This window comes from Agelaius phoeniceus, chromosome 2 (genome assembly GCF_051311805.1).
Source record: "Agelaius phoeniceus isolate bAgePho1 chromosome 2, bAgePho1.hap1, whole genome shotgun sequence".
Classification (NCBI taxonomy): Eukaryota; Metazoa; Chordata; class Aves; order Passeriformes; family Icteridae; genus Agelaius; species Agelaius phoeniceus.
The window spans coordinates 98,581,381-98,604,502 of record NC_135266.1 but is presented as its reverse complement, the minus strand read 5'-3'; the positions used below and the strand labels follow the sequence as shown (position 1 = coordinate 98,604,502).

Sequence of the window (23,122 nt, the reverse complement as noted above, 5' to 3'; positions counted from 1 at the left end):
ATTCACATATTTTCCCAAACACAGAGTTGAAGTGTGCTGAACAGCTCATAAAATATATTACAAACCAGATTAATCCAAAGAGGAGAGGAGTCCTCCAATTGCATCCTTCTCCTTTTTGATGAATCTTCATCAGCACCAGCTTCATAGAGAGAAATTGTGGGACCTGTACTGTGGGCATGTTCTTCAGTGGTGAAGTCTCAGTCACTCTTGGCTGAACTTCCTGATAGTTAGAATAGTCAGTACAGAGCAGGTACTGATAGCACAATAGAAAGGGAAAAATACAGCACCTACAGAGATTTCAGAGCTACTGTCATCAATAGTCATTGTTAAGGCTCAGGAAAAACTCAGAACGATGAGAGAAAAATGTATGTTATTGTTCCCAGCACTACTTTTTACTTATATGTAATGCTGGAAGCTCACTTCAAAGTATTTCTGTAGGCACCAAAATAAACTTCCACAATATGTTTGTGAAAAGTTTCAAACTACAAAATATAAACATACCTTAAAAACAATATTCCCTCTACCATGAAAGATTCTAAAGAGTACCTATATTTCTTCCAATTTTTAATTTTTTTTTTTTTGAGGCACACAAAGTAGGATTTTGCTGTCTGGAAATGAATTTTTCAGGATTAGTGAACATGTACTGGTCGCAATGTTTTTATTGATTTAAAATAGCAGTAAGAACCCTTTCTCTTTAGTTAAATTTGAAATAATAAGTTTTTAGTAATTCTGACAGTGATTCCATTTTGCTTTCTGTTCTGCTGCATTAAGCCTTCACACTCATCAGAGTTCTTTGGGCTGAGTTCCTGGTTATATTTCAGTGTTATATTCCTGATTACCATGCTTTAAGCAAAAGCAATAGGATGTCCAACTTAAAAAAATGTATATTTGAAGAGAGAGACAACAACAGGACAGCCACCGTATGGGCAACATAATGCATTTAACAGTTACAGTACTTATCATAAATGATATTGTTGACTGATAATAAATAGACTATGCTTTAATTGATGGAACAAATAAAACCACTCTTCTGTCAAATTAAACTCTGGCAAAGAAGTCCATCAGCCCTTTCAAAATACAGCTTAGGAAGATTAAGGTTCATATTCCAGATGATCCAAAAATAAGCACTAAAAGCTTCCAGCTATGCTTGAATTAAGAAGCCACTATATACATCTACAAATATGACACACTATGAATTAAGCACACAATGTTGGGGAAATGAAAAAACAAGGATATGAAAACAAAATTGGTAATGTTCCTCTGACTTTAGATATCTAATTTCAACACTCAAATTATAAGGGTAATTTCCCATGGCATCTTTTATTATCAGGAAAGCAGGAATTAGTCCCACCACTTTCTGTTTTCTGGAGGAGTCTGTTCTGTACTCTCTTCAGAATCCCATCTGGTCTGGCAGCTTCATCTAACACTTAAATGTGAACAGCAGAAATGATCCCGTAAGACTTACAAGAGCCATCACTAACAATGACTGTTTCAGATCATTAAATGTTACTGGTGGCTATTAAGGACCTTTATACAAATAGGTTTGTTATGGCATCCCATAACTCTGCCTTGCATTGCTTGAGAAGGGGACACTGAATCCCAAGGAATTTTTTTTCTTCTTTTTCCTCAAATAATTGAAAATATCAGATGAAGGTAACATGATTATTAAAGGAATTTTCAGAGGTCTGGCAAGGGGATGGAGACCAGAAGAGTCTATCACAAGCAGTTTTACAAGTTTTCCATTCCAATTCATGAACCAAAGCTGTTCATTTTTGACACTATTAGCTGAGTTGTCACAGATCTACCATTCAGATTTACAAGAAGAGAGAGAAATTAGGTGTTTGTATTTTATAAAACTACAGAGAGAGAAAAAGCAAGACTAACAATTTAGCATTCCCTACTATTGAAACTACAGAATATACCCAGCAGAATAGAAAGATAAGTACACAAATGAAATAGGACACGCATTTCTACAATTGTGGTATGAAGCAGTCACCAGGGCTAAAGATTGATGCCTAAATAGCAGATACAAACTTTACCCTGAGCTATATCCCTGATACATTTTTCTGCAAGCCCACACCTGATGGTAGTCCACATGATAGTTCAAAAGCCAGGTATCAGAGATCTGATTCCATCTGGACCAAGGCTTCTTTATTTGCAGAGACAATTAGCAAGTCTTCCCAAGGCCTGTGTGAAACAATGGCAGCTGGTCAGGAAATACACACTTTCAAACTTAAACAACACAAGTTCTCCCTAGAAGGAAATAAAATGAGGAACATGCAATCAGAAAATTATCAAAAGGGAGGCATAGTACATTTTGTACATTTTGAATAGTAATGTGAGAAGTATTTAAAAGGAATACTTTCATATTTTGAAAAAAGCTTGGGTAAAGAACTGTCATGGAAGAAATATTTCAAACAGCCATATTCAGGGGAGAGGGAAAAAGAAAGAGTAATAATCCACTGAGGAACACAAGAGGAAATGACAGTAGTCTTAAAAATGAAGTCCCTTCCAAAACATGTCAAGGAAAAGACAACTAGGGAAGATATTAGTTGCAAACAACTCCTAGGAGGGAGCCAGGGAGTCACAAAGATTCATCTTTCTACAGGAAGAAGACAAAAAACAAGCTGAGAAACTCAAGCATAATAAACTGCTAAATTAAAAAAGTATTTATTAATGTGTCTGGTCTGAATGAAAAAAGGCATGAAATAGCAAGTGAAGTGAAGACAATGCACCAAACCACAGACATTTCTGACTATGTAAAGCCTGCAACATAACATTCATTTCTTATCATGAAGTCCAGAATAACTTAGCAAGAATATGAAAAGTTTACCACAAAGTCTGATAGATGTTTTAGGGTACAGAACAAATACAAACAGGATTTGATCTGGTCACATTGTCATACTTTTGGTTCAGGCTTCCTGAGGAGTCAAACCAGCATGTTTTAACAACTTGGAATAATTAAACACTTCCAATTTGGAGATCATGCTGTAGATTAAGGTGACACAAATATTGACGTGAGCTGGGAGACAGAGTTAAGTGACCAGAGACCTCAGGGCTGGCACAGATGTGACAGTGGAATCAGCTCGTCATGACTTCTGTTTTGTACAAGTGTGATCAACACAGCATAGAGCAGTTTGGGAGAAATTTTTAATGAATCACATTCTTTTCTCCTTAACAAAAACTAAAAGAATGTTTCCCTGTTTATGAACATCCTGCTAAACAACTCATGCTGCCAAGCTACTCCCTTTAGCACTATCACTGATAAGACTTTCAGACTGAGGAATAATATGAGCATAATGGACCAAACATCCCCTTTTAAAGGTAAGAGATTTTTTATTTTTGCTACAGTCTTATATAGCATTCAGAATGTAGAGACTGAAAAACAAAATGGTTCCAAGAAGTTGCTCAAATTAACAGATGATTTTTCCACTGCTTCCTTGTGCAAAGTATACAGGGAAAATAAGCCTTCCACCACACTGCTAAGCAAGGTGCTACATACCATGGTTCTGTTTTTAGAGCTTTGAACATTACATTCAATGGACAGCCAATAGATAACCAGCAGTCAAATGGACTGTGTTCTGTTTTGAAAAGCTTTTATACTATCATCAGAAGAAAATAATATTTTTAGGAAGGCAACCACAAAGACACTCATAAAATTATAAATAGATGAGAACACCATGCAAAAGAAGGTTTAAAGACCCCAAATTAGTTATCTGGAGAACAAGAGAAATAGGTATGTTTCCTTCGTGAGGCATTAGAGAATTTTCCTGCAACAGCCACTATTGCTTTTTTCACATTCAGAAGTGCAAAAATGTCACCATGAAAAGAACAGCAGTGGAATTTAAATTTAAAGAGAATGAGAACATTGCTTCCAGCTATTCACACTCATAATCTGTGAAATTTATGGCCTGAGAAGACAGCATTGAAATTAGCCATTCCTTCTTTAAATTGAGCTGAGAGTTCTAGGGCCTATGTAAAAACTTTATGCTTTTTTGGTATTAAAATACAGGCAATCAGGAACCATAGTTGAAGACATCACAAGAGCAAAGATTGTAAGACTTTTTTCTTCCTTGATTTATAAGGATTGGTCCTTCATAAAACCAACACTGAGCACAAGTGGAAGATTTTTGTCTTTTTTCTGCAAACGTCTTTTTTTTTTGCCCTACTGTGATATTATATTCTTATATTATATTATTACATTATATATATTATATTACTATATTATGTTAATATATTAATTTATAATATTAATACATTAATACATTAATATATTATATTAATACATTAATAGTATATTATATTATATTATATTATATTTTGTTATTTACAACAACAATAAACCCAGGCCAAAAGAGAGAAAAAAGCTCCACAAGCTCAGTAGACATTAAAAGAAAAAGTATTAAGCTTTGCATGTCACAACTGAAATGCACATGTTTCCATGACCTAGCAAAATCAAGCTGGGAAGGAGAATGATCATTTTTATATGGCACTGAAAAACTGCATTTGCTAAATTAGCCAAGGCTGTTGAATCCAGATAGCTATGAAAGAAGAAATTAATTCATTCTGATGACAAAAAGATGAAGCATTTTGCTAGCTCTATACAGTCTATTATTGCTAAATTTTGACTGAATTCTCAGTTGCAATGTAAAAATATAAGCAAAACCCTGTTGCTCTCACAGGTATCAATTAAAATTTCAGAAATCAGAAGTTTCTCCTTAGTTTCAAACATAATTTGTATGTACATAATGAGTATAAGTAGTACTTCAAATGGATTTTTCCTAAATATGTAGTGGAAGAAGGGAAATATGTGACTTGGACAGGTTTTAATGAAAAAAACTTAAAGATGAAACCATAGCTCTACTCTCACGTCAGTCAGAATGCAAGAGTTTAGCAAGAGTTTAATTGAAGTTACCAAGTCCTGGAAGAGAAAAAGTATAAATAAAGAAAGAACACAGAAAGAAAAGGGATGAGCTGAAACTTTACTAGGAGCTTTCAAGTAAGACTGTGACAGCATTGTGACAAAATAAAAAATCTGTGAGAAAAAAACAAAGGCAGCTCAGCAAAATTGTGGGTCATTCCATCTCAAGATGCCATGGAGTTTTACTCTTCCACATCTGACTGGAAGATGTTTGGCCAGTACAGACTCATTGAGAGAAAACACCAGAACAGTAAACATAAAATCTCCACACAAAAATGATAGTCCCAGCTTGTTACTGTATATATTAATAAGAGATAATTGCTGTATCCTCCATGTGGTTTATGTGTGGTTTGTCTTGGCACAACAGAAAATGCCTTCACAGGAGTGACCCCAGGAGCTGAGTGTTAAAGAAAATGGAGTAGGAAGCTGTGCTATAGTTAAGAAATTAAATTAGTTTTTGTCGTCAACAGCTGCCTTAGCAGTTTCTTTTGTATTCTACTCTTGAGTTTAGGTGCCTTGTACAAATAGCATCATGATGGCTGTCCAAGTTTGTGGAAGGTGGTGTTGAACCTGGTGCCAAGGACGTTTGCATACAAGTACATTTGGCAACTGGTTTCACTCCAGCTAACACTTATACAACACAACTTTGTTTATTATTATCAAAAATTGTAATGAGCCTCCTCCTTACTTCCCCCACCACACCACACCCCCTTCCAAAAAAGAAGCTGGTTATTAAAAATGAAAAAAAAAAAAGATCACTGAGTAACAAAATTATAAAGCTTAGCAAGTCATATAGTCCCTAGAATCAAGAAACATAAATAGTTGAAAAATTCTAGTTTTCCTAATGGTTGGATATTGAGTGAGTAGAAGCTGAGGGAGAAAAGCTAAAAATTATCAACCTTTAGACAATTTCTAAAAAATTTTCCCCATAAACATAATATGGAAAGTATCTTTTTACCTTTTAAGGCCTATGCTGACTTGATCCACAGTTGGATTCTGCATCCAAAGCTGCTATTTCTGAGAAAAAAAAAAAATTAAAAAAAGGTCAGGTAAGCCAACATGTATGGTTTGCAAAATGTTATCTATTCACAAAGTTGTCATTTGCAGCGGAGTGTTTTCTAAGTCACCTTTACCAGTGAAAATGAAATTAAACTATAAATGAACTAACAAACATCTGCAGATCTGGAAACCTTCCAATAAGGCAGAAAAAGCAAAATTCACAAGCCCTAAGAATTCAAGGTTTGGGAGCAGTTGTACCTTTCTCCCCTTGAGGTAAAACACCTAAAGAAAGACAGACACTGCTCTTCTGTTCAGGGCTCAGTATCTCAGGAAGACAGTCATGGTCTCCTGAAAGCCACTTCAGCCCTGGACTGAGCTTCTTGACTCCTCAGCAGCACCCATGGATCCTTATGATGCCTTTTGCTCCATGCACACATCTACAAATATTTGAGAAAAAATACTGTGTTCTTTGGCAACTCAACACAAGAAAATTTTCCACTATTTTGTCAAAAAAATGTGCATATTTAATCTGAGGGTGATCAGATCATCTAAGTATTGCATTTAGGACTGGGGAGGATTCTTTTTGTTTTGGTCAGGAACAGCAGTAAAAGAGTGCTTTTGTTTCCCTGTTTTCTAGTTCAGGCAAACAAGCGCCGCAATTGCTGTGGTTAACTGCTGTCTCAAGCTGGTTTATTTTAGGTATTCCAAGAGAGCAGGGGTAGTCTCACGTGATTAGACAAAGAAACTGGAAGTCCTTCTTTGGACCAAACTTACTGCTTCTTCACATCTCCTGGCTGGGTAAAGAAAGCTCTCAGAAATCACATGTCTTCTCCTCTCTCTCTCCAGCATGCTGCCATCCTTAGCTTTTCTCAACTGGACCCCTCTGCAAGTCCTTTAGTGAGAAAGGTTTAGTGAGAAAGGCACTATAGGTTTTTGGGTTTTTGTTTTTTCAAACAAGCAAGCCCAGCTGCTCTCCCAGAACACTAGGGAGCCCTTTTGCTTTGCTGCATTCTTGAAGTTTACCAAATCATAAGGTTAAAGCAGAAGAAAAGCCTCTCACTTAAAAAGCCATAGCTTTTGCCATAGTACTTTCCATTAAAACATACTTTTTTTGTAGAAATCCTGAAAAAATCTGAAATTTCTGAGTAAAAAAATTACCTGGTTTCTGCTCATCAGAAACCCTGTGACAAGGTATGTATTAACAGGATTCTAGTGGGCTCAGAACAGCCCCTCACAAGAACTAAGACAGATAAGATTTACAGCTGGCTCTGAGGTTATAATCAAGCTTTTAACACTAAATTAACTCTAATAACTTATTAACTAACTAACTGTAGCTCAGTTTATTAGTCCCACCTGCAGAATCTTTCAAAGTGGATGGTACCTTGCTAGTTTCACTCTGAGTTTACAAGCATCACAGAATTATATCATTATTAAGAACCATGAGTTGCTCTGACTGCGGGGCTGCAGTGAGGTATTCACAGATAACAGAATTATCTATGATAGGCCTACATTTTTCTTCTTTTTGTTAAGTGCTTTCTTAAGAACTATGCTAATAAAATGTCAGAACACACTTCTCTCCGTGAACAGCTTCAGTTCTCAGAGAGCACAGTAGTCAGACAATTGATAAACTCTAGCCAGCTCTTTCCATCAACTGCTTTTCACAATTAAAAAGCCCACCACACACCACCAGAAAAAAAACCCCAAAACCAACCAAACACCTGACCAGCCAACAAAACCAAACAAAACCCAAAAACCTAAAGAAACAACCAAGAAAACAAAAAATCCCAGAGGAAAATAATACATAGCTAGGAAATTTTGACCCTTTTTTCTTACATATTTCCAACTTGTAACAAAGTCAGACTATGGAGACATTCACAGAATGACTAGGTTGGAAGAGACCTTCAAGATCATTGAGTCCAACCCATGCCCTAACACCTCAACTAAACCATTGCACTGAGTGCCACATCCAGTCTTTTAAAACAAATCCAGGGTGATTGACTACACCATCTCCCTCAGCAGACCATTGCAGTACTTTATCATTCTTTCTGTAAAAAACTTTTTCCTAATATCCAACCTGGATTTCCCTTGACACAGCTTAGGACTTTGTCCTCTCATTCTTCAGTTGTTGCCTGGAGAGAGAGACCAACCCCGCCCGACTACACCCACCTTCCCACCAGGAAGTTGTAGAGAGTGATAAGGTCACCTCTGAGTCTCTTTTTCTCCAGGCTAAACAATTTGATCTCCTTCAGTGACTGCTTATAAGGAAAACAATAAAGAAAATAATTTAGAGAACAGTATTAATCAATCCTTCATAAATTTGATTACACTCACTGTTTGTTTTGAGGTAACAGGTAACATAGAAAACCTGTATTTTTTTCCTTCATTCATACAGCTTCCTAATTAATCAACCAGTGATTCAATATTTGATACATTTATTTTAAATCTACAGCAACATCAACAGCTGCCTATTATTTTGGCAGATAAACCCTTACCTAAGAAAGACTTTCACTTTTCTCTGTTGTTTGCTTCTTCTTTCGTAAACTGGCAGTGTTATCACTGATACAGTAGTTACTGGCTGATATGCCATCAGCCACTGAAACAGAAACATCCTGCTGTTTCAATTCTTTCATATTCCTTTGGTTTTCATACAAAGAACTCAGAACAGCAAAATTAGAAATACTGAAACAGCAGCAGAATTGCTAAAAGAACTGAGGTCTTTACTTTTTCCTCTTAGAATAATGATGATATTGTTAATATAGCTCTTCATCCAATAATAAAGTCAAAACTAATATTGCTAATAGTGATCTCAGAAATATGCACTGAAGCAATACTTATAACCTATGAATAATTTCAATCTTTTGTAAATATTTTTATCTTTTTAAAAATTTGTTTAAAAATTATTACAGCACATTTGATCTTTTGGCCTTTAATCTTCAATGCTTAAATAGAAATAGTCTTCTTCAGTAACTAAGTAACAAGTAATGTTAGACAAGGTGAAACTCAAGGAAAAAAGTTTCAAACTATATTTTTAATTTTATTTTCTTCCTGTTTGTGCAAGTGCACTCATCTTTGTTTTCTCTAATAAGAGAAATTCTTTTTGCCTAGTTGCTTAAGTCTTGTGTAATATAAACCCCAGATTTTTGATGTTAATTTGTTCCCAGTCTCTTCATGCAGAGATTTGGTTGCATTACTCTGCTCCTTCGGTAGGTCAAGTAAAAGCACAGTTCTTACAATCATCATCACAGTTATCTTTCAAAAAATCCCAATGCTTTAATGTGAAGAGAACAACTTCGGGCCAGCACTCCTTCCTATCCTTTTCTGAGGTATGTGAGAGAGGGAGTCTTTGGAAGTTTAAGAAACAGTCTAAGCAGCACTGTGTTAACGTGCCCGATAAGTGCATCCTCAACAGTTTCCCAGTGTTTTCTGCAAGTAGCCTTTCATATATTCATATACCCCTGCTGCCAACTTCCAACAAAGGGGCTGCACTCTGGCGCCTGGAACACTGAGAAAAAAATTGCTGCTTATGAAATAGCTGCAGCTTTAGCAAGACAGCAGACAAGTATGTTCTGCCCTTGCTACACTTTGTACTCCTTGTTTTGGAAAAACTCTCACTGCCTTCCCAGACTTCTTTGCTGACCTCTATTTAATGAACTTTTTATCATACATTGTATTCTGTGTTGCAAAGAGTAAGTGAGAAGAAAGCAGAAGCATTATAACTCGCTTCATTTCTTTATGTGCAAAGCTGAAGGACATTTCTACAGAACAGACTTGAGGCCTGATTCAGCAACTTCAGGTACTTAATTTCATCTAAGAAATACATATTCCCATCATTGCCAATTTCACAGAAGAAGAAAAATAAAAACAAACAAATTAATCTCTGGTCTTCTATGCAACAAAGTAAAAAGTTTCAGAAATTAGGTAAACAGTAAGGTATAGTGTATTGTAAAACAGTCTTCTGGAGCAAAAGAGAGAAGAATGTTGGAAACGTTCTACTTCAGTGAAAAAAGGGACAATAGCACTAGAAAAATTTATTGTGGTCTGAATACTGAGAAGCCTACATGACTCCAATAGTTTTCTATTATCAATTTTTATCATTCAAGTGTTTCAAACTACTTCATAATAGAATTGTCCAAGTTCTACAGTTGACATGACAAGTAGCTTTGCAGGTGTTGACATTAAACTTGGTATATTCTATAACCTCTTTTTCTCGTCTAAACGCATCATTTCAAGTATGTGCTGTCTTCAGAAAAAGAGCAAAACAACGCTCTTTTCAGACACAGAGGAAGCAGTTGCCCTTGAGATACTTCTTATATGTAGCTGGAGTTCTTGGAGTCCACAGGGATACACTTAGGGTAATGCGTTCTGCTGGGAAATACAGACATTTTAATGGTCTCAGAAAGGTTTTGCAAGTTCATGTTGGCTTTTTTGAAGGCAGATTATATGTTTTTAATTTATAGTGGTTTTGCTGTGGTTCTTCAGCAGAGAAAGCCCTTCCCCACCATCCAGCATGTTTGTGTACCCATGCTTAAACTACATTTTCAAACTGGTGTTAGATTAGTTGACATAGGACTACTGAGTTGATGGTATGGGAAATTGACTGGAAAACTAAACAAATTGTTCACTAATTTTTACCTGTTTTAAACTGCTTATTTGAATTGTTTCATATATCACAAATCGTAGTTTCCCACCAGAGAACATAAAGCATTCCACATGCCAAAGAATTTAGGTTTAAAAAGGAAGAAAAAAATTAGATTCATCATCTATGTCTAAGATTTTCAGTCAGTGGCCCTTAAATTTTAAGACTTTGCAACTGCATACATGCACCTCAAATGCTGGTGATTGTCAGAATTTACAAGTTTGCACCTTTACTGTTTTCTCTGCAGACACCCTGACTGTGATTGATTTAACTGTGCTGACCTCCTAGCTGTGATAACTGCCTGTTCCACTGTCACCTGCTAATACTAGTCATATATTTAGCTGCATCCCCTAACTGCATACTGGTGGTAGATATCTAATAAGTTATTCAGCCTGGATTTAGGCAAGACATCAGAGATTTTGTGTCCTAATAACATTCCCTTAAGCCATCCAACTACTGTGCCTTTTAAGTTGTTTACTAACAAAGATAAATGAGCTTGCCTAGGCAGAACAATGACAGTAGTTGGCAGATACATTGCTCACACAGATGACCCTATTCAATTTTAAAATAAAATAAATCTATGCTGGTTTTTTTTATATATGACTTATTAAATTACTGATATGGAACTTGTCTGCCCGAGATTGGAGGGCACCGCTAATGCATTGAGCTGCAGACACTACGTAGCCTTAAAAAAACCCAAACAAAAAAGGTTTACATTAAAATTAACATGAGAAAGAGACAGGTTCAGATAGAATGAGAGATGAGGGGGAAAATACAAAAAAGTCTTGTGTAATTGCTTTCCGAGAACCCAATATGCTATCAACTGCAATGATTTACAAAGCAGCTGATGACTGGAAAGGCAGCTATGGCACATTAAAGCTATTCATTTAGAAGGTGGAATCACAATGCTTCAGAAATTGCTGTATCCAAAGAAGTTTTGTTGAACCTCCATAACTAGATGCACTCAGGAACATCCTGTGAAAACGTTATAGTTATTGCTGATTAGACCCATAAAAATTATTAGTTTCAGGCTAAACATTTTTCAGCTAGAATTGGGAATTTAGGAAGTCATAGAGTCATTTTATAGAAAGGTTTGGTTTGAAGGGACTTTAAATTCATCTAGTTCCCAATTCCCTGTCTAGACCAGGTCGCTCAGGGCTTCATCCAATCTGGTCTGAAATGTTTCCAAGAATGGGACATCCACAACTTCTCTGGGCAACTGGTTCCACTTTCTCACTTCCCTCCCAGTTAAGACCTTCTTTCTAAAATCTAACCTAATCTTGTCTTTAAGTTTAAAACCATTCCCTTTTGTCCTATTATTGTCTGCCCATAAAAAAAATTGCTCTCATTCTTTTTTGTAAAAGCTCTTAACATACCCAAAGGCTGCTCTAAGCTCTCCCCAGAGTCTTCTCCATGACTGAACAGCCACAACTTTTTCAGCCTTTCTTCATAGATGTTCCAGCCTTCTCATCATCTTCATGGCCCTCCTCTAGACTTTCTCCAGCAGGTCCATGTCCTTCCTGTGCTGGGGACCCCATAGCTGGATGCAGTTCTCCAGGTGGTCTCACAAGGATGGAGCAGAGGGGCAGAATCATCTCCCTTGTCCTGCTGCCCACGGTGCTTTGGATGAAGCACAAGAGTGTTTGGTCTTCTGGGCTTCAAGCGCACATTGCTGGCTCAGGTCCAGCTTTTCATCCATGAGAACCCCCAAGTCCTCTTCAGAAGGGCTGCTCTCAAATGACTTCATCTTCACTCTGGTCCTATGTCTGGGCTTGCCCTGATGGGGGTGCAGTACCTTGCACTTGGACTTGTTGAACCTCATAACTTGCATTCTGTTTACTGTTTCTTGTGAAAGGTGCAACATGCTGCTCTTACGGTCAACAAAAAGAGACCTTGCAAACTTATATGCAACCAGAATTCTAATCCAGTTCAGGGGGAGCTGACAAATAATAATTAGTATGAGCTTGCAAAACAGCCCTAAAACTATTTAAGATATTACTTTCAGGTAGTGTGGACATTTGGTCCAATCCTTACCAACACAGACCGTGTGTCTTTCCTTACAGCAGCTCCAAAGAGAGAAGGTCAGAATGCAGTCAGTGAAGGTCTATATGACACAAAGATTCATTCAGGAAAAACTGTGCAAAATAACAAAGTGAAAAGAAGCCTTACCAGAAAACCCTTGAAAAACACCAGCATCCAGAACACATAAGGGCACAAAACATGGGTTTTGCTGAATTCTTCAGGCTTTTCTTTTTTACATTTCTAACAAAAACCAATGAACGCCATTGTTCATTGAATTATAAGAGAATGTTCTGTAGTAATAAAATTAGAGAGACTAAGAAATAAAACACCTAATGCTCAATCTGTCAAGTAATTATCATTTACTTCTTTTTAGACCAGCTAAACATCTTGAGCCATCCCATTTGCATGGCTGCAATAACTCAGTTTTTGCCTTGCATCTCCTTAACAGTAGACAAAATGGCATCCAGGTGGAAAAATAATATATGGAAAACAAAAACTTCACTTGTAATAATTTTTAAAATTATGTTCTACATGTATTTGGCCAGGTCAGCAAGCAGCCAGTCTCAGTGAAAATTTCCTCTTTCTGTGTAACCAAAAAGATATTTCATTATCTAGTCTTCAGATATTTGATTTGTTGACGACTTTTTTCATAAAGTAGGCCCTAGTTAGATTCTGGTCCAGACTTCCCATGCTCCCCAGATTTTTTTCCACTCCTAGGAATTTATTGTGTGCACAGACACTCTGATGCATAAAATAATCCATTGTTCTTCATATTCTGCTAGCAAAAATACAGAATGTTTATAAATAACTAATATATTGCATGGATAAAATATAAATCACCATACTAGTCAGAAATATACTTTAATGTGGCCTACAGTGCTAATCCTACCCAGTGATGGCTCCCACCTCTATCCCTATCAGTTTCAGGGAAGCTTCTTAAAGCAGCATTTGAATAACACTGTAGGTACAACATACCAACAGCACTTGTCTGTGCTGGACAAGTCTGAATAGAGTCAGGGAAGTGCCAAGACACTCTGCAGTTTCTCCATTTCCTAACAGCAAAAATGTGAATAATTCTCCTAATCCCAGTTTCCCATCATTTGGCCTCACATGTACATCGCAAAAAACCATGCAGAGAGGTCCCAGATGCTTGTGCTAAAGGCAACTATAAAAGTTTGAGCACTCAGTTTTTATAGAACAAAATGAGACAATTTTACAACTTCAGACTGGAGAAAGACAAATTCTGCTGCATGAATGACCAGAGAGTCGGGGCTCAAGCATACCCTGTGGCTCTAAACTGAAATTGCAGCTGAAATCTTCAACCAATCGCAGTCACACAAAACACAAAAGTCAAACAGATTCTGAGCTTGCAATCAGAACCTCAGGCACAGGAGTGCAGCATGAAGACAAAGATCAAGATCCAAAACATAATGGCAAGATGTTTTGTCCACATCCAGTAATACATGATTTAGCTGCACCTCATTGTGCTCAGTTAAAAGAGAAAATGTTTTTTTTTTCAAAATGATGGATAATTTTTAAAATGCAGTTGCATGTTTTTAAGCAAAAAACTAGAATGAATCTCAGACTCCGTCTTCTGCTCACTTATCTCCAATGTTTTAGATGATCATTAACAAGAAACACTTACCTCCTTCCTGAGGTAACAGCTAATTCTGAGACACCATAATATATCTAACTAAATACCAGTCCAAGAAATATTGATATTCGGACACAAAACATAGTCAAGCAGAAGGTAAAATGTTTAAAACTATAGAAACATATGTAGAATGGAAGACTTTTGATTCAGCTTTTGGTAGCTGCCACATGCAATTGCTGCATGTTAACACCAATCTACTCACTGTTAGTCTAGATTTCACTAGCCTATGTCCTAACAAACTAAATGCTACCTGATATAACACTTGATTGCAAAAACCATTGTCTTTCTACAAATGGGGGCATAGATCTATGAACAGATCTATTATCATACTCAATTTAAGTTTCTTTACACATTCACATTGTTTCTGAAATAAGACTGAATTTTCTGTCTCATCCACCAACACATGCCCAGTGAGAATCAGTAATATTACTTCAAGCCTTGCTATCTTAGTAACAAAAGGAACTTACTCGTGCTGTTTCATTTTCATTTCATTACAGAGGCCAGTCTGAGCAGAAAAAACTAGCATTTCCAGCCACTTGGGTAAAGCAACCTGCAGCTTTACATATGTGCAGACAAAGGTGTCCAGCAGGGTTTTAAGAAATAAATAAGGAAAACAAATGATTATGCTACCAGGGTTTCCAGACAGCTCTAATTCCAACACTACCACACTCCTTGTATTTTTTGTTCTGTCAATAGCACTATCCTCAGAAGCTGCCCTGCCTATCAAGCAAAATATTAAAATAGACATGGTGGTATGAACACACTGAATCTTAGCTTTTACTCACTAAGTGATCCAACTGGCTTAGTAGGTATGAAAAAAACCAATTGTGTGGAATACAGAGAAGACAGATGATGACAGGAAAGTCAGAAAGAGAAATCAAGTGTCCTGCTTAAGAGCTGCTTGATAACAACTCAATTTTTAATCAATAACTTCCTTTTTGTGGCTAATATAGAGTTTAAATGAACTTCAGACAAAGCTAAGGAGACTTTTCTTAATTGGCATCCAAATTATGCTCTCTGTCTCCCACATTCTTTTCTAAGCTAAAAGCTGTGTTTCTTTGTGACAGCCTTACTGGGAACTTCACTGTTCTGTTTTTCAATGAGTGCAAACTTGTGCCCTCCCAAGACTCACTTATATTACTTTACGGTTTTAGACCATTCCTGCATTACAGCCACAAATCCTAAAGCAAGAAATCTTCACTCGTGAAAGTTCTGCTGCCTTAAAGAGAGTGGCCATAAAAGTTACTCTGATGAGTTCAGTGCGAAAAATTAAATAGAAAAAACATTGGTCTTACTAAAAAGGAATAGTATGAAAGAAGAAATGAAAATTTTTTCTGACACTGCCAAGCTGCTTTTTTTCTTTCTGAAAGACACAGCCAAATAGAGTATATTGCTTTGTTTACAGGATGTATTTTATATATTCATTTATATTCATTTCTTGTACCAGGGATGTCTTCTGCACAAACATTAAACAATTCCACATGCAGGAAGACTCTCTGCATTTACCTGGTGTAGAAAAAACAATAACAATACCTTAAAATATAAATTCCATTTATTCCCAAGTGAGACCTGTAGTTCAAACACACTTTTAAAAATTTAATCTTTAATTGAATTGTGGAGATACAGTGGTCAGTACCCAGAATGAAGACTGTCAAAACAGAGCCTAAGCAGTGATATAGTTCTCTGTTTGATTCCCATTTACTCTGAAAACCTATTCCAATTGAAAATACAGCATCAGCAAAAGTCAGGGTCAATGCTTAAAATCTCCATATTCAGCTCTGGGACTGTATTAAAAAGCAAACATCTCCTGATAAGATTTATATTTTAAAATACTATTCACTCCCATATATCCTTTTATTTCAATAGCAGATGCAAAAGCCTAATTTTTGAAAGATCTCAATGTCATATCTAATGGGTAATTAGACAATTCACAGTTTCTTACAATGTCTTTCCCTTCACTCCATTCTCTCTGAAGAGGCCGATAGCTCTTGTCCAGGAAGACCATCCATTTTCACAGTGACAGATATTGATTTTAATTAAAGTAGCAGAAAGAAGCTGAAAATATTAAGCTCTATTCTTTCACGTTCCAGGAATCAAAATAAATGGTACTGAGAATTTACACAGACAGAGCCTCATATTTATGCCTGTGTCCAAAGCTACAGCCAGTCTGCACAAGAGATGCCAAGAGAGTACTCCAAGAGACTTAATTAGTATAGAAAGCTGATTTGATGATAAGTGCAACATGTAATAGTCTTGGCACCAGCAACTGACCAGGAGAATTGAGTCCCTATTGCAGTGAAAAACTTGATGGGCAGCAGTAGTCATTTGATTTGTTTATATAACCAAGCAAGCTGTTTTATCCCTTTGTTTTTCCCCCCTATTGCTTATTCCATGCCTGCAAAGAAAGAGTGTTTGGGTTAACATCCAGCAACTCACAATTACAACTTGAAATCCTTGCCAACTGCATAAATCTCAGGAGCCACGAAAAGGAAAAAGGGTTTTTCCTACAATAAGAGACCCAGGCACACATACATACACAGTACAGTCTGCTCCTAAGCTATGTATTCTTGCGTGTACATCCCCAAGTTTCAGAAAAATATTTCAATTGCAGACTTGGGAGAAGTAAGCAGGTTCAGAAAGGCTGTGTTGCATGTAAACTTGCAAAACATGATTTTGTTGAGGGTTTGGTTTTTTTCTGGCCTATCAGAAAGAGCATCTTATAGTACAGCTTTGCTGCCCTGCAAGAACTGATGAAATCATGTTCACAAGGCACATGGCAGGCCATTGGGTAAGAGTCAGATACAAAGGATTGCTACTCTAATGATTAAAAAAAATCTATTCATCTCTCAACCTCCACCTGATCAATGAGCTAAATTGGTTTTAAATGTGATTGCACTGTATTTTAAAATAAGCTGACTAAGGACAGTCTTATGCAGTCTATCTTCAGCCTTTTAAGGATTTCATATCTCCACTGTTATGTGGATAGATTAACAGAAATTTTTCTGTGTGTTACATTTTCTCTGTAATCCCTGCAGTAAAATAAAGGGATTTACCCAATGATTGTCATGTGTAAGTACTTAGATATTAATCAGTAATTTTACATATCAGGGTAATTTTTCCTACTTTCTCTCAAACAACAGAAATATGATATTAAATCCATAACAGCCCTGTTCTATCTGTAAATCCATCTGGTTTTCTTAGTAAGTGCCTTTGAAATACTGATTCATTTGGGGAAAAACATGTTGCAAATAAACAAGTTTCATATACAGCATTTCAGTTTTGAATGCAAGAATTCAGCCATTCAATCTGGAATTCCACTGCATTCCTGTAACAGATATCTCTGTCTTGCAGGTTGTAGCACATTGTTGTTGCCTGAATACTTAATCCTTTCTCTACAATACCTTTTGAACAGATATCTCCCTTCAATAAATGAAAGATGTAACAGAGAAGCTATTCGGAAGCCTGAAATTTATCAATCTCTTCCCCTTCAAGGATCTGTAAATTTGGCCATTTCCTTGGTGTTCCTCTTGTTTGATTATCTTTATCTTATGGGCATAGAGATTTCAGGGGACCTGGTGTGATTGTGGCTCCTTTTGGAGCAATGTGCTGAATGAGCTTTACTGCTCCCACTGCCTGAGTGACAGGTGCTGAGCACTGGTGTCTCTCTGATCAGGGTCATAGAGGAAAAACAGCTACTTCTGATGCATCCTGAAATAAAATAAAAGCAATTCCATACTAGTCAGGAGCATCATCTGAACCAGTGACACTTTTCCCCAGACAACACTAAGAAATTCACCACATACAGTAATCTTCTGCCACCTTGAGAGAGACTTGGCAGAAAAAGAGTGTAAAATTAACAATTAAAAATTTGCACAGAAAAAATAACTTAAAAAATTGTTTCCACTCATTTTGAGCTCTGACAAGGGAAGCAGGGTGCTAATGTTTCCAGTATGCACTGTCTGGGGTAGACTGCAGCATAAATGTTCATCAATCCTGAAACCAATTACTGTTCTGTCTGTCAGAGCAGACACTATTTTCTCTGCATGAATATTCATTAATCATACCACTGTACACTGCAGGTGAGTTCATAGAGGCTTTCCTCATCATGAAATGCAGGTTAAAACTTACTACAGCAAAAATACATTGTAGTGCACATTGCTGAATTTTGCCAATATATCTCAATCCACTCACAGCACCACTGGAATTTCTCAAGACATGTCACTTCTTGGCTTGGACTTAGTTAATGACTGAAGGAGAGGACTAAAGAATTTGGGGAAGGTGTGCAAGCATTTACACACCAAGAGATGTTCTATCAGGGAATGACCCTTGAATCATAGCATGAACTGTAGAAAAAGAGTGCTTTGGAAATCTTGTGCAACTAAGAGATGATTATACCAATAAATGTAAGGAATGAGGAATGCTGAATTTCATGCTACTCTGTAGGATGTATTGTAAAACAAAAAAAAAAAAAGAATTAATTTTTTTCCTGAAGATGTGAATCTTTCCAGATTTTCAAGAAGTCCACGTCTCACTCTCAGCTGACAGAATGCAGTCACCTTGGGGTTATATTGAACAGAAGTAGCTATCGATTAGAAAAGTGTTTGCAGATTAGGAGCTTTGCAAAAGAGTTGCTCAGCAATCTCTATTAATTGGATATTTTCAGCACTTGAAACTTAATTTCTATCTCCATTTAAGTGAGTCAATATTGTGGAAAAAGCTAGAAAACAGGTCTGGCACAATAAAACTATAGTTCTCTTCCTATTTGTTTGGATCAGTCTAGACAAAAGCAGAATGTGTCTACGTTCAGGCTAAATTACCACTGGCCTCATGCTCCATGAAAAGGCTGTAATTGTTTCCATTTGGCACTGTACCAGGGATTCCTGGATTGTACCAAGTTTACGGAATCACACCTTGTCTCAGAAAGGAATCTCGGGTGATTGCCTGGTCCAAACCCCTCAGCTCAAGATACAGCAAGTTGTCCAGAATCATGAACTGTTTGGTTTTGAATATCTCAGAGGCTGGAGGCTCCACAACTTTTCCAGGCAGTAGAGTTCCTCTTTATTCCAGTGTTCTGACTCTGTAGCAAAATGTTTTCTTTGTGCTGAGCCTTCACTTAAGGGTAAACCATCTCAGCTCTCAGCTTCTCTCTATATGTCCCTGTATGTACTCAATCACTGTGCCCTTTGCTCCAGTATATCCATGTCTCCTCTTCTACTGGAGAGGAAAGATCTGGACACAGAACTCTTGATGCAGCAGGCATGACTAGAACCAGGAGTCACAACTGCTAGCAGTGTTCTTCCAAATGCAGCCTGCTTTGCCATGAGGTTTATTACTGCCTCATGTTTAATGGTTTTGGTCCACTGGGCTCCCCAGCACTTTTTTTCAAAGCTGCTTCTCAGGCCCTGGTCTGTCCTGGTGCGTGGAGTTATTCTCCTCTAGATCTTGCATGTATCTTTGTTGGACTTTATGAGCTTCTCCTTGGTCCATTTCTTCAGCCTGTCAAGATACCTTCAGACAGCAGCACAGATATTTTGTGTATCCACCATCAGATCCACCCATCAGACTTTCATATTTCCTTCAGACTTTCTCAGGCTACACTCTGTACTGTTGTCTAGGTCAGGAATAATGTACTGCCCCCAGTGTTGATCCCTGGGTATCCTACTGTGACTGGCCTCCAGCAAGAATTCAAGTCACTATCACAATATGCTGAGGCCAGCAGTTTTCTTTCCAGTCCATCTCCCTGTCCACTTGTCTAATGAATTGCTTCACTAGTTTGTCTACTCTTGGCCATCTTTTAGACATCAGGATCTCAGAAAAATCAGGTTCTATTCAATTCCATTTCTAGAAGGATGAAGCAACTAATCCCTACAGATTGTAACATGAATATCCATGAATTGGCTGTGCTGGAACAAGATGACTGGTCATAGTAATCTTGTCAATTTTGCTCCTCAGTCCGGTAGGAAACAGCACATCATGCTGAATGGGGATGAAGAGCAATTAGACCATTGAAGGAAGCCTGCTGTGCTTCTGCCCTCAGAGGTTAATATCCCAATGTGACTAAAGGAGAAATACTGAGGACATTTTCTGAAAAACAACATGACCTTTAAGGGGAAAATAAAAAAGTCTTCTTTTTCTTCTGCTATATAAAGCAGAGAGCTTCTGCTTGAAATTGCAATAAATCTGAGCCTTAAGCTAACATCAGGAGCCTTGCACATCTGTAGCTTAACTAAGAATCAGAGAATTTTTGTTAAGTAACTTACAATATGCATGTTCTTGCAACACTGAATAGAAAGAGACAAAATTTTGCAGGGCTAGCAAAGATGGGATGGAGACAACAAATCAAAATACGTCATTGAGTTTATCCATTTACTAACTCTCAAGGTTAGCCCAGTTCTTCATTTTTTTATAAACACATCACCTATTTAATGCTTAGAAATACCTGAACAGCTCATGACATATCTAATAAGAAAAAGCTTTTCATAGGTCTCCTGCACCTACTGAAGAGCAGGAATTACAGATTTCCCATAAACAAAAAATATGAACACAAACTCCCAGAATCCAAGTCTTTCTGATCATTGGTCTTACGGAGGGAGAGATAACTGTTCACATGTTTGAAAATACCACCTGCTCACATTTTTGAGGCATGGAGATCTACAAAAGCATAGAATTTACTGTGTTTTTCTCTCATTCTCTATAACTGCTGCAAATGTCAGTGCTTTGCTCACTTAAGTTCCATTGCACAGCTGAAGTAACCAGTAGAAACTATCAGTATCAAGTGAAGATAAAACTGCTACAGCTTGTTTACCATGGATAATTGTGCCCTTTCTTCCCCTTGACACATGTAACCATTTCATCCATATCCATTACTTGCAGTGAGAAAGCCAAGCTTTTTGAATGCATCTCCCCTAAATTCTTAAATCCCTTACTCTCTCAACAAAGAATTGGTCATGCTGTTTTTGCTGTGACAATATGATGTGTGCTAATAATTTTCTGATTTGCTGCCACTGGTGTCTCAGCAATTGTTTTTTCATCACAGAGTTCTCTTTGAAGATTATTAGTCACTGTCAAGAGTGACCTGCTAGCTCCATTGTTAGTGGTTAATAAATGATTTTTCTTTACATAATTTATACCAAAAATTAAACTCTAAAGGTTATGGGGGATGTTACCATTCCTAAAGACCAAGTCTAAAAGTGCAGGTATTGAAAAGGTGAGACACATGAAGCAGCACAGCTATTCTTGGGCAAGCATTAATAATTAGATATTACTTTGGAGAAAGGGCAATGCTTCATCTGAAGATGAAGTATTATCTTCAATATCTCTTTGTGCATTTGGTGGAACATTCCCACTGATTGTGCTTCTAATCTCAAAATAAGTTGGCAGGTTTGCCCTTTTCTAGCTGAAATATAGTCTCTTCTGGGAAACCTTTACCAACACATCCTGAAGACTGTTATGTCCTATTAAAGGTTGTTCAAGGATATTTGTAGTATCTTAAATACACACTGCATTATTACAGATGAATTCTACATCTGCTTAGAGTAAAGATTTTGCTGAAAACAAAAGGAAAACATTTCTAGGGGCCATCTTGTTTAGGAAGCAGACTTCTTGCTGTATTTTATGGAGTTGCTTCAGGAACAGCAAAGTCCACTGGGGATGAAAACCAGGCAGGTATCAGACTCCAGGGTCATTTATGCGGTCATTTATGATCTCCTACTCCCCAAGAACAAGAGGGTTCCACAGACTCTTTTGATAGAAAAGGCAAAACCACAGTATGACTGAGCACTACATCAGATTTATATTAAAAATTACTCTCAAATATTATTTCCCTTTCTCCAAATGTCTTTAGGAAATTCCTCTTTATGTGGCAGAAGTGCTTTTTTGTTATGGTATAGTTTTGTTTGGATTAAAAAAACCCAGACAAATGTTGATCACATGAGAAAATACAGGATTTCATTGCTTTTATGAAGAAGGAGCATGCATGTTAGTCTCCTTTAATGGTTGAAAAGACTTACCTTGTCTTCAATCAAGTTATTAAAAAATAAAAAAAACTGTTTGCTTGTGTTATTGAAGAAAATATACCAGACACTAATGCACTCATTAAATGATCCCTGTAGGACTGGCAGAATCTACCCCTGAACATCTCATGTCAAGACAATTTAGCTTTTATATTTGTAGTAATTTGAGGTACCCATTTGTGCTGTAGAAATACCCACTGTAGAAAAGGACTGCAACAGTTAGTTTTTTTAAAAAAGAAACAAAACTCTAGAAGCTTCAAATTCTTTTGAGAACCAGAAATTAGAGTTTAGTGAAATATTTCCACTAGATGAATTATTGCTGAGAGTGTTACAATACTGGCTAACAGACAGCATACTGATAATATCCAACTGTCACAATTCAGAAAAATATATAAAATAAAACCTCGTCACATCTTCTGTGCTTCTTTTAAACTTGTGCCAGGAATATAATAAAATAAGTTTTTCAAGTTATTAAAAATATCCTTAAAAACAACTCTGCTGTTGACCTCTGTCACAAATTCCTGGGCCAAAAGGCAAGGGTCACTGGAAGGTAATTGCATATAAAATGTTATAACATGTAATTATTTAATCCCTTTTACGTTAATAGCCACATTTAATCATTAAGGATGATCAAAATGGCTTTGTCAAACATGTTTTAGCTAGCTACAAGCGCCATAGACATATTCTGAAGACAATGTTTGCATGAAAGCAAAGTTACTTGTCCTTGTATGCAATTGTATATAGTGATTTAGATTTAGATTTATACAGCATCAACCTGTCTCTAGTCAGTCTTAGTCAGAAAACCTCATCCTATCTATTTCTCTCTGTGACCCAGAACATCCTGCTGAGGTGTATATCCTATACTCTTGTGGCTCTCC

At 36.9% G+C, this 23,122-nt stretch overlaps 1 long non-coding RNA gene across 1 annotated transcript in view; it reads right to left on the bottom strand.

The window, feature by feature from the left end:
- Nucleotides 1-23,122, bottom strand: part of LOC143693398 (uncharacterized) — a 178,105-nt gene that overhangs the window by 11,811 nt on the left and 143,172 nt on the right. The window contains exons 5-8 of the long non-coding RNA XR_013181037.1: nt 8,087-8,172; nt 6,695-6,812; nt 5,880-5,938; nt 2,081-2,187 (exon numbers count right to left, since the gene is read on the bottom strand). This is a non-coding gene — a long non-coding RNA (uncharacterized LOC143693398). The remainder of the gene's footprint in view (nt 1-2,080; nt 2,188-5,879; nt 5,939-6,694; nt 6,813-8,086; nt 8,173-23,122) is intronic.